Source organism: Hylobates moloch, unplaced genomic scaffold (assembly GCF_009828535.3).
Source record: "Hylobates moloch isolate HMO894 unplaced genomic scaffold, HMol_V3 SCAFFOLD_3, whole genome shotgun sequence".
NCBI classification, from domain to species: Eukaryota; Metazoa; Chordata; class Mammalia; order Primates; family Hylobatidae; genus Hylobates; species Hylobates moloch.
Window position 1 is genome coordinate 21,258,218 of NW_026652278.1, and position 15,874 is coordinate 21,274,091.

The 15,874-nt window shown below is 40.4% G+C and overlaps 1 protein-coding gene across 2 annotated transcripts in view; it reads left to right on the top strand.

Moving 5' to 3' along the window:
• Positions 1-15,874, top strand: part of GPAM (glycerol-3-phosphate acyltransferase, mitochondrial) — a 71,322-nt gene that overhangs the window by 21,507 nt on the left and 33,941 nt on the right. The gene's annotated exons all lie outside the window — the stretch shown is intronic.

Sequence of the window (15,874 nt, forward strand, 5' to 3'; positions counted from 1 at the left end):
TAGGTACTATTATTAGCTTTGTTTCACGGATAAGGAAAATGAGGCACAGGGAGATAAAAAACATAAATTGAGTTTACTTTAAACATTCCAAGACCCTTCACAATTGTGGACAGTGTAGTTTTATGATCTGTAATTAATGGTTCACAATAATTATGATTTTGACATGTGTAAATGGCAGCCATGTTGTAATCTTGAAGTACATCCCAATTAATAATAGGATTCCTATACATGCCACCTCTGTTTTTGTGAATAAGAATGCCGTACCAGGTCACATACAGAGGAGAGCAAGTTAACTGCTTTGCTTAATTAGAATTTGGCTAAGAGTCACTATGGCTTATAAAATAAGTTTACTAACCAAGTAGGCAATTTTATTTTTGGAACTATTAGCACAGTCAAAAAAATTAAGACTGTTTAACTACGGCATGCCACAACTTTGTGGAGCTTAAAGTCAATGAAACTTTATTTCTGCGAGGTTAAAATTTCATTCATTTAGGATTTGATCAATTGATGGAGCTTTAGATATAATTCATTCTTTACCTAGATTATATTTATTCAACAGTTAATGAGCAGGTGACCTAGAAATATACATGAACTATTCTTTAAGAACATCACTCATAAATAAGCTAGAGAAAACCCAACATTATTGATATTAAGATTTATTTAACCCATTGATTACCTATAGCAGTTACTAGGAATTCTACAATTTATGTGTGTGTGCTTAATTTACATATGTTCCAATGCTTTATGGAGGTGAAGTAGGCCCCAAAGTGAGAGCCTCTGGAAAAATAATTATGATGTGATTGATAAAGGGGGAAGGTGTTTTGTTATCTCGTAAGCAGAATCAAATGTGCAAAAGGAATGGGGTGAGGGAAGTGTTGGTCTCTGTGATCCATCCAACCAGTAGTAAAACAAAATGGGGCTAGAAGAAGAAATTGCACCTTGTGATCCTGGATTATGAAAAGGCTGTTCTCTAATATCTCACTTGCATGTTGGAGATCATCCTTGTAATAAACATCAAATATTGTATGGAGTAAGACGATGATGACTGCTAGTTAGAAAAGATGTGGTTAAAACCATGACCAATCCTGCTATGCTTACTTAGGTTTTGCTTTACGTAAGGTAATTCAGATAATTGGAAACTAGGTTCATAACACTCTTTACTTTGGAGGCCTTTTCTTTTGGGAAACCTGTAAGTTAAAAGCCAAAGATAGTTACACAGAGTATGTTTAGAACACCCAAGAGAATAAATTTTCCAAAGGAAAGTATTTGAGCTTTTATATGTCAAATTTCTTTAGAAGTGTTCTAAAAATTCTAAATTTCTTTAGAAGTATTCTAAAAATTAGCCTTAGTTGAACTTAGATTGATCTTCCTTCCAATTAGACTTAATGAGTGAGGTTCTACCTTACTTTGAACTCATTAGAAAAAGAATAATCTAATTGCAAAGTAATTCAGCTTCTCCTCTTCATGAAAATTCTTTCCTTTTGACAAAGACTGATTCTGAGGGAGGAACAATAAAAATAAGTCTCTAGCCATGCCTAGTTTTTCTGTTTCAAGCCTTTTCAAATTCCTTCTTTCAAGAGTATTGGGCATGTGTGTGTTTACCTCCCAGGCTCTGCTTGGCCTTGTTCTAGATCGTGGCGTTCTGTTCTGTGTAGGCCACCCCCTACGCGGGAGATCAGGGCCCCTAGTTTTCCTTGTAGTCACGTGTTTTCTCTACTCTGACCCAGGGAGTGGGATGAGGGAGAGAAAATGGGAACTCTGCTGTCTATCTTAGATGCATGCCTGCTCTAAGAGCTACAAAGTCACAAGCCCCCAAACTCTGTGGTTCCCACATCGCTCCTTGAACGTTTCTATTCCTAAGCCTATCCTTGTTCAGGACTCTTGATAGTTATAACAGCCATGCACTCTGTCTTTTATAAGTAGCTAATCATGTCTTGAACTTAGACATTCAACAAATAGATATTGAGCATCTGCTTTACGCAAGGTACTGTTAGGTACTAGGAATGCAGGGGAAAAGTCAAGAATGCCATTTAAGAGAGAGAGAGAGGGGCAGATATTAAATGATTAATTCTACAATTAAGTATTTAGTTATAATTATGGTCATTCCTATGGGGAAGAAATTTAAGAAAGGGGCCTGACTTAGTCTGAAGGGTCCACAAAAATTTTCGTGAGGTGGTGAGACTTGAGCTGTGTTATGAAGTATGAGTTGGAAGAGAGATGTGGCGGGGACCACTGCAGGCAGAGCAAATGCCAGGGAAGGGGAGAGCCTGGCTTTCGTGGGGAAGTGAAAGAAAGCCAGGGTGGCTGGAGTCAGAGAGCGAAAGAGTACGTGGAAGCAGATGGGGGTGGTGAGATTAGCAAGGGCGGACTGAGCTAGGTATTCAACACGTTACAGGCTTTAGTGTTTGTTCTAAAATCTGTAAGGAATATGGAGGGATTTTAGTCAGTTGGGATGGTGACAAGGGAGAGAGATGGGGGTATTTGGCATGGTGCATTTTGGCATGATGCATTTTCAAATGTTTGGGCTGGCTGATGTGTATGGGGGTATTTGGCATGGTGCATTTGGCATGCTGCATTTTCAGATGCTCGGTCTGGCTGATATGTATGGGATGTCTGGATGGGTAGCCAGTGCAGAAGTAGATGTGAGGCATCCAGGCAGTGAGTCGTTATGCGCCCCAGTGAAGATGGTGATATTTTGGATTAGGATAGTGCAGGTGGAGAGGGAGATAAGGGGGTGATGGGTTTAAAGCTATTTAGAAGGTAAAATTGTTTAAGACTTAGCGTTCTATTGGATGCAGGAAAAAGTCAAGAACTTCTAGGTTCTTGGCCTGCTGAGGAGATGGTATGAAGTGAAAATGAAGGAAAGACTTGAGCCAGTCAAACATGCCAAGAGAAAACATAGAAAACATCTAGGTGGGTAGAAAGAAATGCAGGAAGCACAAGGTTGTGAAAGCGGAGAGACTGCCTGGCTCTTTACACCCAGAGCTGGGACTTGCTCAGCAAGCCATCCCTACCCAATAATCTGCCGTCAGGTTATACAACAGTAGAAAGCTTGGAATGAGTCTGGGCTTGTCCACGTTAAAATCTAGTCCACATCAGGATCTCTTTTCCAGAAGACAAGATGCTTTGTTTTCATATCATGCCAGCCAGTATCTCAGCTCCACAAACCATCTTGGACAGTATCTTTTAAGAACCAATGGTGATTTTTAGGGAAATGGTCTTAAGCAATACTTAGGAACAAAAGGTTTTCCTGAAAAACATAGTGTCCACAGAGATGCAATTTTAAGCACAGCAAAGACAACCTTTTATAATGTTATATAGTGTAGCCTGTTCTGTTAGAAGCACCTAAGTCTCTTCATTCTACATTACGACCTTTGGTTTATCTCAGCCCAACCAGAAGTGTCATTAATGTGGTTCGATTGTCATTAGAGCTGTTCACAAATGTTTAGTTATCCGGGACACACGGTAGGATTACACTTCTTTACCCAATAAAGTGGATTACGAGCCAGTGTACAGCTTACTACACTCTCTTTTCCAGTCTTGGCAAACACGAAGGCGTGTATCAACATGGAACCTTCCTGAGCCTGGGTCCCTCAGTGACCGTTATGAGCAGAGTCCCAGGATAACCTGCTGTTGACATGTAGCTAGGCAAGAAACAAACTCTGTTGTTTTAAGACTAAGACTTTTGTTACTGTATTATAACCTAGCGCATTCTGACTGATATAGAGTAACTTTAAGGGTTCATATGAGTTTCAAAAATTTAGGACAAATTATGTGAGGATCCAAGCTCAAAGGAATAGCATTTCCTCTTTTGTCCCAAAAGTATCTGCAAGAACTATGTTTTCCAAGCATAAGATCTTGGCAGCCTAGCTCTGAGATGAGGACCACTGAAGAACTAGAGCCACTTCCAAAGCCTAGGCTAGCTGAATAATATATCCCTTGTATGTTTGGGATTTAATATCAGGTAGATTCTGAGTTCAAAGTGCATTTCTGCCACTTTACAGATTCTGACCTCTCCTGGTGCCTCAGTTTCCCCATCTGAAAAATGGGAGTAATAATAGTTTCTAACCCATGGGGCTATTGAGAGGACGGGCCCCTCATCTGCCTGTTTGCCCTCGGATCTATTCCCCATCCTTCCCTGCCCTACTCTAGATCTTAGGACAATGCCCCCTTGAAAACTTATTCCTCAGGCTTCCTTGAAGCTTGGGTCATCCCCAGTTGGCAGAGAGAGGATAAAAGTCATGGTATCTCCCTGTTTCTCAGGTGGCACCTCCAGCAGTGGTGGCTTCATGGTTTTGGCTCCTCCTGGGCAGGACCCCCTCCTTGGTCCCAGTTGTAGCCTATGAGGTGATGGCTCTTGGCTCTGTCAACACCTATCTTTGCCACTCCAGCCTGAGGGAGGGTAGTGATCTTGTGTTGCTGCTGATCTCTGGGCCTCATCCTTCTCCTTTTGTCCTCTCTGTTCTTCCAAGACCTTTCTAAGTAGTTTTCTGTATTAAAGTCTCACTAGTGAGCTGTCTGGAAGGGGTTCTGTTTTTCTGATGGCGCCATGACTGTCACAGGTGATTATTTGAGAAAATGCCTCTAAACTACTTAGAATAGTGCTTGACACATAGAAATTGCTCAATAAAGGGTAGCTAACAAAATGTGCTTACTTTCTTCCTTACCTAGATTCTCTGCTGCCAATTTAAGCCAGGCGGACAGGCCCCTGCATACAACATAGCTCCTGAATCATTGCCCACTTCTTCTCTTCCTGGTTGACCAAGTCCATAGACATGGGCTTCTATTTTGATTCACCCTTCTCTAATCTTACAAGGGAAAGGGTATTCACATACCTCCATGGCATTTATGACACAGGTCAGAATTTTATTTTGAATTTTCCAAACTTTTTACTATGGCTTAAAAAGACCTGGTCAGCCTGTGTTCCCAATTCCTCCCTCTGCCATTTTCCCACTTACCCACTCCAGCCATGCTGGCCTTGGTTCAGTTCTCACTCTCTGCCAAGTTCTGCCCTCCCTCTGGGCTTTGGCGTGTGCTCTTCCCTCTTCTTGGAGAGGTCTGCTCTGGGCTCCTGTCTTGGCTGGGCCCTGCTCACACCCTGGCCTCAGTGTAGCTGCTCTCCCCTTTTAGAAGTCCTCCCTGACCACCTTATCCAATATCGGCCGCCTCTGTTCTTCTCTGGGACGGATGCTGTTTGGATTCTTTATTGCACTTAAAAAAAATTTCATTGTGATTTTGTTTATCTTTCTTCCTACTGTCTCCATCCCTACATACCATATGCCATTAGATCATGAATTCCACAAGGGTAGGATCTGTGTGTAACTTCTTCATCTGTGTGTCCTCAGCACTTAGCAGGATGCCTGCTGCAAAAAAGGCTCTCAGTCAGTGTGTTATGAATGAACGGATAAATGAATGAATACTGTATTACTCTGTCTTTAAATAGCTTATGTCAAAGTTCTCTCGAAGACCAACAGTGATAATTTGGGGCATTCCACCCTCCTACCCCTTACCCTGTTGCTTGTGTTGTGCAGAAGCCAAGCAGAGGCCCTGGGTCAGCTCAGGCTGGTCCCCTTCCTCATTGCGCCTTGCCTGGGCTCTGCGTGGTACCTGAAGTTCTATTCCCTTCGTGACATACTCCGCCACTGGGACCTTCACTGAGGTTTCTAAGGTGCTAGACTGTCATTCTTTACAGTCCCCCCATCTTCACCCTTTTTTGAAGCCCTGCCACCTCCAAGGCTCTGCATCTGAAGGATCTTAGAGCTGAGCCACCATCAGACCCCTGAGTCCTGTCCCTTCTCAATGCCGAGCCATCCTGGCCTCCACTCTTTTCTTGGACAGTCTCTCCTCCCACAATCCAGCTTGAGTCCATGAGAAAACAAAGGCCCATTTAGAATTTGTCTTCTTGGATACCAACCCCAGTTGAGCAGCTTCTCATTTTTTTGCTTTTAATCACAAAAAGGCAGTTAATTGCAATTACTTAGCCAACTTCCAGGGCTTAGGAAACCTCAGGATTTAAACCACAGAGCCTGGCTATGCTCCTGGGAGAAAGGAAAAATATCTTTTATTCCCTAAGAACGAGCAAACAGTAGTTGAAAATTAAGAGACATTCAAGCTAATTTCTTAACTATACTGCTCTGCTAGTTATCCCATGCAGGGCCCCAGTTTCCCTCTAGAATTGGTGCCCTGCCCAGTGGCACAGCTAGTGGCTGGAAGTGTGGAATACTACCTAGTTCCCACCATGCTTTCTTCCTGGGGTGTTGAACCTTGTCATGTACCCTATCTGGTGGGAGATGGCAAGAGAGATCTCCCAGAAGCCTGGCTGCTTACTGCCTGGCTCCAGTGTATTTGATGACCATCTTGAGAGACTGCTGCTCTAACCTACCTCATCACAAAGACACTTTCCATTCTAGGCTGTCCGAGTTGGACCTGGGCTTGGTGCATTCTTTGAACACGATGTCTTGTTATAACTAACTTCAGTGTCCAGGAAAATGTGCTTGTCTTCCCTTCTGGTTGGCTCTGCCCTCCTCACTCTCCCTCCTAGAATGATGTCCCAGCATGCCTTATGCTTGAGCCCAGGAAGTTTACGTTATTATAAGCCATGATGTTTGGCCACAGTTCAGTCTTCTTTAAGACCTGGAAGCAAGTGTATATGTAAGAAGAAATATCACAAATATTTTAGCTTGGGAGCAATCGCTTGGGACTAAGGAAATAGTTGTCTGTATCTGTAGTGTGGGCCCACTTTTCTTGGTGTAGCATTTTGGAAGATTCTGCCTTCTCTGAAAGAAGGAAGAATATTCATTATTTGCTTCTTTGAATTATTCAGTTCTGAATTATTATTTCATAAACCAATATATATGTGATGGGTAATGCAATTAGCAGTCCAAGTGTGGGGTGCCGTTATAGACATTTCCAGCCAGCACTACGCTATTCCAGTCATCCTTTAACGTCTCTTATTTGAAGCTGAGTCTATTGATTGTTTCCTGATGAAGCAGGTTTCTGTCAAAATGAAGTCCTTAGTATGCCATAAATGTGGTAAAAGTAAGTCAGAGGGGTTTCCTTCTCTTCTGGCCTAAGACCTTTTCTTTCTTTTCTTTTCTTTTTTTTTTTTTTTTTTGAGATAGAGTCTCACTCTGTTGCCCAGGCTGGGGTGCAGTGGCACAATCTTGGCTCACTGCCACCTCTGGCTTCTGGGTTCAAGTGATTCTCTTGCCTCAGCCTCCCGAGTAGCTGGGATTACAGGCACACGCCACCACGCCCAGCTAATTTTTTGTATTTTTAGTAGAGACGGGGTTCCACCATGTTGACCAGGATGGTCTTGATCTCTAGACCTTGTGAAAGACCCTTTCTTAAAGGCAGAATCTAAGGTCACCTTCACTGCCACCCCTCAGCATGTGATACACTGGTAGGGACTATTTCTAGACTCAAATGTGATTAGAAATACATTTATTTATTTGCAGCTATTTAATTGTCCATATTTTATTTTATCCAATGAGATCTTGAATTTCTAAAAACAGGGACTAGAGTGTATCCTCCTCACAGAGTATAGGTAGGCAGTAAAAAAGTTTTTGATTAATTATTTAAATAAACTGGGCTTGGGATGTGTTGCAGTAGGGGTCTAAGCTGCCCATTTCATTAAAATGAACATGCGTGGTGACAATCAGGAATGTTACCCAAGAGTTACAGAAAACAACATTGTAATGGCTTACACAGGTAGAGATTTGGCAAAATCCAGAGGTGTGTGATTCGTGGTGTTGGGTTTGGATATTGAATTACATTGCAAATGGAAGAAAAATGGAAAAGGAAGCAGTGCCACCGGTGTCCTCTTTTACTAGGAAAGAAAAACTTCTTCAGGAACCCTCAGTTTGCCTTGCTCTCAGTTCACATTGCCCAGAACTGGGTCATGTGACCTTCTTGGCTAGAAGGATAGTTGCAGTATTAGGGAACAAGATTATCATAATTGGCTTAGATACCTTGATTCATTCTTTTCTCAGAGCTAGACAAGAGATCACCCTGAATATAATCAGAGGGTGGAAATATGTCTTGAACAGGTAGGTCTCAGTGAGTGCCCCAAATCAGCTGGAACTAGGGAAGTGAATTCTGGAAGCCACAAGTCAATGAACTTGATGCTGATTTTTGAAACTTTTTGAAACAATGATTAAACAGGAGTAGTGTAAATATTCTAGACTATAAGCTCGAAGGGAGGAGGTGTGTGCTGTTTGTTCAATGCTGTATCTACAATAGGTTGGGTGGCATGAAGTAGATATTCTATAAATATATACTGAATAAATAAATAAACAAAAGCAGCCCAAAGAAAAGTAGGTCATAATGAGAAGAGCATGGATCCAGTAAGAATTATTCATGCCAAGCTACTTCCTTTAAAAGTTCTTGATAGAACAATCATTATATTTTATATAAGGGAATTTAATAGATAGTTTATCATTGGATTTTTGCAAGTCAGTTAACAATGTCCTTACAATATTCTTGTAGAGCAATGCTATTATACATAGGTAGACCTGCAGCTACTTGAACAAATGCACCCAGGGAAGTTTGGTCAACGAATCTGGATCGGTCTGAAGGGGAGCCTCTGAACAGGGACTATTAGGAAGGCAGCATGAATTATTGTCAAGAATATGAGGTTTAGTATGAGAAAGGCCTAGGTTCAAATCCCTTCTGTGCTGCTTTCTGTCTGGTTGATTTGGGCAATTTATTTAATTACTCTGAGCCCATTTTTCTTATCTGTAGATTAAGGATCATAATATCTTGCAGTAGCATCATGAGAATGAGCCATGTTAAAATGTAGCAGGTATACTGGTCAATATGTAGGATGGCAGAACAAAGATTTTAAAATACCTCAAACATCTGGCAAATGGCAAAACAAAACAAAATGCAATGTACACAGAGGTACATGTGCATTACTTTCACAAACACAGGGTGTGTGCCATTTTCATAATTGGCTTAGGTATTATGATTCATTATATTTTCAGAGTTGGCCAGGAGATTGTCCTGAACAAAATCATAGAGAGGGAAACAGAGAGGGAATAGCTTCTCTGCTGGTACAATGGTTGGGACCAGCTTTTTACAGGATCTAATCAGACTCACCTTATGAAGATAGGAAATCTAACATCTGGTACACCACCCTGAAAACAAAAGGCAACTAGCTTGGGTAATGAAAGGCTGTATTACTGTGTATATAGAATTTGTAGTGCTGTCACTCTTCTTGTTCCTAATATCAATAATATGTGTCCTCCTCTTTTTTCCATATGAATCTGGCTAGAGGTTCATTAACTTTACTGATTTTCTCAAATAATTAACTTTCACTTTCAATTGTTTTTTAGTTTCCTACTTAAAAATTTTTCTGCTTTCGTTGATATCTGCCCTTTATTATTTTCTCTTTTTGTTTTGCTTACTTTGGGTTTAATTTATACTTTTTTCTTAAGGCTGAATCTGAGATAAATAATTTGAGATCTTTCTTTTTTTCTAGTATAGGTGTTTTAGTACCATAAATTTCTAAGTACTGTTTTAGCTGCATTCCTCAAAGTATGATATATTGTGTTTTCATTATCATTTAGTTCAAGGTACTTACTAATTTTCATTTTTATTTCTTTTTTACAGCAAGATTTTTTAAAAGTATGTGAGTTTCCAAATAGTTAAGGATTTTCCAAATACCTTTAAGTTAGTGGTTTCTAATTTCTTCTGTGCTCAGAGTATATGTTTTATGATTTGGATCCTTATATGTGCATCGAGACTTGTTTTATGACCCAGAATATGACCTATCTTGCTGGATGTTCTGTGCACACTTGAATGTTTATTCTCCTGTTATTGGGTGGCATGTTCTATAAATGTCAATTAGACCAAGTTGGGTTGATAGTATTGTACAAGCCTTTTAAGTCCTTATTAATTTTTTACCCACAGTTCTATTAGTTATTGGGGGAGGGGTATTGAAATGGCTGACTACAATTGTAGATTTTTAAAATTTCTTCTTGCAATTCGATTAGTTTTTGATTTATATGTTTTGAAGTTCTGTATTAGAGGAATAAATATGTAGAATCAGTTTGTCCTCATTATGAATTGACCCTTTTATCATTATAAAATGATCCTCTATATTATATCTGATAATATTCTTTGTATTGAAATTATGATATTAATATACCCACCTATATTTCTTTTGATTAGCATTAATATAGCATACTGTTTCCTAACCTTTTATTTGTCTTAATATTTAAAGTGAGTTTTTAAATAGGTGACATATTGTTGGATCTTCATTTTCTTTCCAATCTGACAATATCTGCCTTTTAATTAGGGTGATTACTTATATGAGCTTAAATCTATCATCTTGCCATGTATTTTTTCTTTATTCTATCTATTCTTTCTTTTCTACCACATCATTTACTGCCTTCTTTTGAATTCATTAAACATTTTAAAAATTCAACTTAAGCTTCTTTGTTGATGTGTTAACAATAACTCTTAGTTTTGCTTTCATAGTAGTTGCTTTAGGAGTTAAAGTATACATCTTTAACTTATTACAGTTTACCTTCAAGTATATTATGCCACTTGGTGCATAAGATAAGAATCTTACAACAGAATACTTCTCCCTTCCTGGACTTTGTGCTGTTGTCATCATACATTTTATTTCTACATATGTTATAAACCCCACAAAATATTGTTTTTGTTTGTGCATTAAGGAATTATCTTTTAAAAGGGTTTTAATGGCTGACATGGTGGCTCACTCTTATAATCTCAGCACTTTGGGAGGTCAAGGCAGGCGGATCACTTGAGGTCAGGAGATCGAGACTGACATGGGCAACATGGTGAACCCCAACTCTACTAAACATACAGAAAAAAATTAGCTGGGCATTGTGGCGGGTGCCTGTAATCCCAGCTACTCAGGAGGCTGAGGCGTGAAAATTGCTTGAACCTGTGAAGAGGAGGTTTCAGTGAGCCAAGATCACGCCACTGCACCACTGCACTCCAGCCTGAGTGACAGAGCGAGATTCCATCTCAAAAATAAAATAAAATAAAATAAAATAGAAGGGTTTTAAAAATAAGAAAAATTATTTACCTACATATTTGTGGTTTCTTAAGCTCTTAATTCCTTTGCATAGATTCAGAATTCCATCTGACAGCATTTTTTTTTTTGCCTGAAAGACTTTCTTTAACGTTGCTTATAGAACGATCCTGCTGGTGATGAATTCTTTTGGCAATCTGATGTCAAAATATGTTATTTTATTTTTTTGATATATATAAAAAATATGTAAATGTACATACTATATATTAATATAAAAAGAACTCTTGATTGATAGGTTCTTCATTCAGTACTTCAGATGCTGCTCCACCATCTTCTGGTTTGCATTTTTCTGATGCGAAATCTGCTGTCATTCTTACCTTTGTTCCTCTGTACAGTAATGTCTTTTTTTTTTTCTCTCTGATAGCTTTTAAGATTTTCTCTTTATCAGTGGCTTTAGACGTTTTGATTGTAATGTTTCTTGGTATGGTTTTCTTCATGTTTCTACTGAGTTTGTTGAGCTTTTTGGGTTTATGAGTTTATAGTTTTGGTCAAATTTGGAAAGTTTTCATCAATTATTCTTTCAAATACTTTTTTCTGTCCTCCCTAATCTATTCTCACCTCATATTTCTCATTTTCTTCAGGGACTACAATTGCATGTATACTAGGCTCACTGATGCTCTACTTTTACTTTCAGTATTTTTCTTCCCTCAGTGTTTCATTTTGGATAGTTTCTATCACAATACTTTCAAGTTTTTTTTTGTTTTTGTTTTTGTTTTGAGACAAAGTCTCGCTCTGTCACCCAAGCTGGAGTGCAGAGGCATGATCTTGGCTCACTGCAAGCTCCACCTCCCGGGTTCACGCCATTCTCCTGCCTCAGCCTCCCGTCAAGTTTTTTACTGTTTCTTTTTTATTAATGTCTAACTTATTTTTTTTTGTTGTTGTTGTTGTTGTTGTTGAGACGGAGTCTCGCTCTGTCGCCCAGGCTGGAGTGCAGTGGCGCAATCTCGGCTCACTGCAAGCTCCGCCTCCTGGGTTCACGCCATTCTCCTGCCTCAGCCTCTCCGAGTAGCTGGGACTACAGGCGCCCGCCACCACGCCCGGCTGATTTTTTGTATTTTTTTTTTTTTTTAGAGACGGGGTTTCACCGTGGTCTCGATCTCCTGATCTCGCGATCCGCCCGCCTCAGCCTCCCAAAGTGCTGGGATTACAAGCGTGAGCCACCGCGCCCGGCTAATGTCTAACTTATTAATCGTGTGTGTGTGTGTGTGTGTGTGTGTGTCTGTGTGTGTGTGTTAGGGCATTAAAAATCTCAGATGTGGTTTTATCATCTCCTAGATGTTTGGTTTGTGTCTTTTTTTTTTTTTTTTTCACATCTCTACTTCCTATGCTCAGTTTATTTTTTCTACTTGTGGAACACGTTAAATACAGTCATAACTACTTTCTTAATGTCCTTGTTCTCTTATTTTATCATCTCTGTCATTTCTGGGATGATTTCAATTGGTTGATTTTTTTTTCTCATTACTTTCCTGCTTCTTTTTGCATGCCTGATAATTCTGATTGGATTCCAGATGTTGCAAATTTTACCTTGTTAGGTGTTGGTTATTTTTAATTTCCTGTAAATATTCTTGTGCTTTGCTCTGGGACACTTTGTTCTTAAAAACAGCTTAATCCTTTGGTGGCTGGCTTTTAAGATTTCTAAGATAGAATCAGAGTAGCTTTCACATTAGGGCTAATTTTGCCCCACTACTGAAGTAAAACCATTTGAGTTGTGAATTATGAGGTTTTCCAGTCTGGGTGCCAGGATCAGGCACTATTTCTGCTCCTGTATGATCACTGGGTAACTTTCTACTCTGCCTTGTGGGAGCAGAATTAATTTCCTACCCTGTGCAAGCTTTAGTAATTGCTCTCTCTGTTCTTCATACATGATTATTTCCTGCCCTTAGGTAGCTTCCTCACACACATGCTCTAATCAGCGGAAGACTGGAGTGAGATGTGTTGTAGATCTCCACAGCTCCTTCTTTCTCTGTGTAGCTTTCTCCTTTCTGATATACAACTCACAGTTCCAGCTGCTTTGGCCTCCCTGCTCTCCCAGGGAGGAGAGGGCTCACCTCATTTGTTTTCCCACCTCAAGGACCACTGTCCAGCACAACGTTTAAAAGGCATTGTCTTATAAACGCCTGTTTGTTTTTGTTTTTGTTTTTAGTTGTTTTAGGCAGGAGAGTAAATTCAGTCCTGTTGCTCCATCTTAGCTGGCTAGACTGGATTGCTATAAATTACTGTGGCTCTCTTCATAAAACAGATTGCCAAGGGTGTCACCTATTTCCAAAACAATTCTTGTTAAGTAACACGAAACACCTGACATTGCAATGCACATGAGCTCCACAGTAACAATTGTGCAACAGGCATTACTGAAGAGTTGCCTACAAATGAATTTTATGTAAGATGATCCATTTTTCCCTTTGGCTTACATTTTAAAACTCCTGTGGTATTCTCTGTAGTGAATTTGTTGTTACTTTCTCTTTAGTAGTGACTTCAAACCCTAAGACTTTCCCTTACTTTCTCCCCTCTTTCTTTTTTTCCTTGTCATGGGCCAATAACCTGTACACAAAATTTCATAATGTTTTGGGATTAAAATTCATCTTCCTCTAGTCAACATAAAGTGCTTGAGTATTTAAGTGTGTGCTTATTGCTAAGATTATGTGTGTGGGTTGAATAAAGACAGAGTCTTTGACCTCAAGAAGCTCATTTTCTTAAAAAATATGAATATCAACTCCCATTGTTTTTGATTATTTCAAAAGAGGAGAACATTTGCATTTTGGGGTGGATTTATACACAGCGGCACAAGAAAGTTCGAGATTTATACACAGAGGCACGAAAAATTCAAGAGAAGGATTTTTTTTTATTGTTCCTTAGCCCCAATAAGTACTGAGTGCTTACTATACAACAAGAGACTGTGGTGTTAACTAAGAGACTGAGGCAAGTCACTGACATAATGTGTTTGCCATCATCTAGAAGACTTGACAGAAATTGAGAAAGATCCAAGGTGTGGTATTGTAGTACATATTTGAGATATCACAGGAGAGTGTGGTTATTGAGGGCTGGAGAGATTAGGGAAGGCCTGAAGAACTAGTTCAGGAAGGAACTGTAGAGTTTCAGGGAGAACAGTATGAGCAGAATTAAGAGGATGAGTGCCCATGGCTTGTCTAAGAACAATCAGAGAGGAAGTAAAAGGCTTCTGCTGCAGAAGAGGGAATAGCAGAGGCCTCTCTGCGGAGGCCTTATTATGTTCCAGGCTCAGGCATTTGTCCTATGGGGGGCTGTAGATGATTTTTTTCCAGGTGGATATGCACGAAGATTTGTATTGAATAGGGGATTAGGATTAGTGAGTGTAGGAGGGACAAGGTCTGGCCGCAGAGGCTTGAGGGAAGGGCATACGACTTAATCATCTTTGTATTCCCAGATCCTAGTTCATACTTCGTGTGTTGCTTGAGTGCATGTAAAAGTTTATTTATTATTTTTTGAGACAGGGTCTCGTTGTTGCCCAGGCTGGAGTGCAGTGGTGTAATTTTGGCTGACCGCAACCCCCTGCCTACCAGACTCCAGCAATCCTCCCACCTCAGCCTCTTGAGCAGCTGGGAGTATAGATGTGTGCCACCACCTCCTTGATAAAAAAGGTTATCTTTTTCCTTCTAAATTGCTGATGCTCTTGATAATCATTGGCCTTGTCAATGGCATGACAAGTATTGTTTAGAACTTCATGGTCAGTGTTATTTTGTTCCAAGGGCTAAAGGTAGGCCAACTTGAACTCAGACTACTACATTTTTTTTTTTTTTTTTTTTTTTTGATACGGAGTCTCGCTCTGTCACCCAGGCTGGAGTGCAGTGGCGCAATCTCGGCTCACTGCAAGCTCCGCCTCCCGGGTTCACGCCATTCTCCTGCCTCAGCCTCTCCGAGTAGCTGGGACTACAGGCGCCCACCACCACGCCCGGCTAATTTTTTGTATTTTTAGTAGAGACGGGGTTTCACCGTGGTCTCGATCTCCTGACCTCGTGATCCGCCCGCCTCGGCCTCCCAAAGTGCTGGGATTACAAGCGTGAGCCACCGCGCCCGGCCTACTTCATTTTTTAAAAATTATATTTTAAATTAACTAAATAGCTGCATATATTTAGGGGGTACAAATCGATGTTATGACTTATGAATACAATGTGGAATAATTGAATCAAGCTAATTGACATATCCACCTCAAATACTTCTCAGTTTTCATGGTGAGAACTTTTGAAATGTACTCTTAGCGATTTTGAACTGTATAATACATTATTATTTACTATATTCACCATGCTTTGCAACATATAATCCGACGGGGGTTAAAAGCCCTTATTTCTCCTAACTGAGGCTTTTTATCCTACAAGCCTTATTTGCTTCTTTTCATATTTCATTCTCCTCCTTAAAGGAAAAGGCTACTCAGCCACTTTTGTAGAAATTACACAACATGGCCATTTGCAATCCCTGCCTCTCCCATTTGTAGTAAATCCTACATAGTCTTACAGATCTCATAAAAAGTCAGACCACACACATAACCTGATAGCCCACGCGCACATTCCCAACAGAGCCTGGAAGAGGGACAAGCTCCCGGATAAGCTGAATTCACACAAAGCAGAATGAGGTACCCACACACACTCACACACGCATGGCCTAGGCAGTGTAACCATCTGTCCAGGCGCTCACACACTATCTTTAGCCACACACAGGCACGCACACTCGAGTACACACATTCCACTCTCGGATCCACTCACGCTCCCTGAGGCCCGCAGGCCGGGCCCCGCCCCCGGCGCTGGCTCGCCGGCGGCCCTGCGTCAATCCCACGCGCCG